Raw genomic sequence first — 1792 nt, forward strand, 5'->3', positions numbered from 1 at the left:
TCCTGTTCCCCTTCCAAGACACACAGTCCTTTGTATACAAATCCATGCGGATTGTTCAGTATAGGCAACTCTTTGCTTCATAGTTTAGAAATCCTGCAGCCAAACACAGGTCACATTCAAACAATAACTGTTGATACTGAGTAACTGTTAAAGAAAAATAGGCCATGAATTAGAAAACAACTAGTGGTCAATTGTAAGGCTTGTGGGTAGGAAAGAGACCATGGACATGACGTAGTCATAATCTCAAATAAGTAGTTTGAAAATTTGGAATAGAATTCTTCACCATGTATTTCAGATACCAGAGGTTTTTGTGAGACCAAACCATGGATTACTCACATGCATTTTTTTCCTGAGGCTACACATCTTAAACTAGGAAAATAGCAGTCCTGTAAGGCAAGGCCACACCATTTTACCCAGATCTTCTATACTGGTTGAACAAGTGTAACAACAGTAATGTCATTGCACTACAAGGTCAATCCTTTATCCAGATTACTGAATGATCTTGTCTATGGACCCCAAGAAATGGGCAGTCAGGACATTTATTGAGAATCTAAAATTGATTACATGACACCACATTTGCTAATCTCAAATACTGTTGAAGCAGGTTAGCTCTCACCCTCCTTCCTGCCCCCACCTTGCTGCACTGCCACTACATCAGTTGAATCAATTTTAGGACACGTCTCTATTGATTTGCTTGTCACCCACAAAAGCCAGAGACTGGTGGACACTAATTAACTGGTCCATTTTCCCTTCTCACTGTGCCCAGCTTGTTAGGTGTTGCAGAACTCTCTACCCATCACTGGGCATGAGAAACAGGATTAGGTATTCAAAGCAATTCTCAGTTACATAGCATGAGGCAAGCCTGGGCTACAGGAGACACTGCTCTACACAGAAATCAATAATCAACAGCACTTGAGAGAAAAGAAATGAAACAATTATTAGCCTTGGAACATTAGAGAACAGAAAAAATAGATAAGAGCAGTAATGCACTTTAAGAAATGTTAAAAAATAAGCCAGGCATTGGTGGCGCACGCCTTTAATCCCAGCACTCGGGAGGCAGAGCCAGGTGGATCCCTGTGAGTTCGAGGCCAGCCTGGGCTACCAAGTGAGTTCCAGGAAAGGCACAAAGCTACACAGAGAAACCCTGTCTCGAAAAAGAAAACAAAACCAACAAACAAAAAAAAATGAAATGTTAAAAATAATAACAATAGCTCTCTGCTCTCATTGCTGTGTCATACAGACAGAGGGACCAAGTTCTGGAGCTTGAAATAAAGGCTCTTTTCTTTTACATGTGGAAAACAAAACAAAAATAACAATAAGTTATATTTTAAAATGATGAAGTAATGTATTTTTTAAGACAAAACACTTAGGTATATTGACTTGCAAGAAGAGTGGGACCTTCTCTAGCAGAGGGAATGTCATTAACAAGCACTTGTTGACTGCTGAGATCTATAACCTGATCCACAGAGTTACAGTCAATGGCCTTTTTCTCAAACCTCTGAGCTGACATAACTGTTGCAAGCAGGACTGAAACTATCTGCACAGGAGCATTGCATAATTAAAAATTCAATATCCTTCAGTGCAAGTTGATCTTGCCAAATTGTACACCAATCAATCTGGTCTGTTTTCATTCACAAGACATCAATTAGTAGATACGGGAATATTACAAAATCACTACCCATGCTACAATCAGATCCTTTTAAACAATGGTGACTCCAGAAGCTGACTGCCTACCCTTCTTCCCCCAGCAATGTACACAACAAACTATTCCTTCTATTCTGGTTTGAGGTAG

This window comes from Peromyscus californicus, unplaced genomic scaffold (genome assembly GCF_007827085.1).
Source record: "Peromyscus californicus insignis strain IS unplaced genomic scaffold, ASM782708v3 Scaffold_61__1_contigs__length_243639, whole genome shotgun sequence".
Taxonomy (NCBI): Eukaryota; Metazoa; Chordata; class Mammalia; order Rodentia; family Cricetidae; genus Peromyscus; species Peromyscus californicus.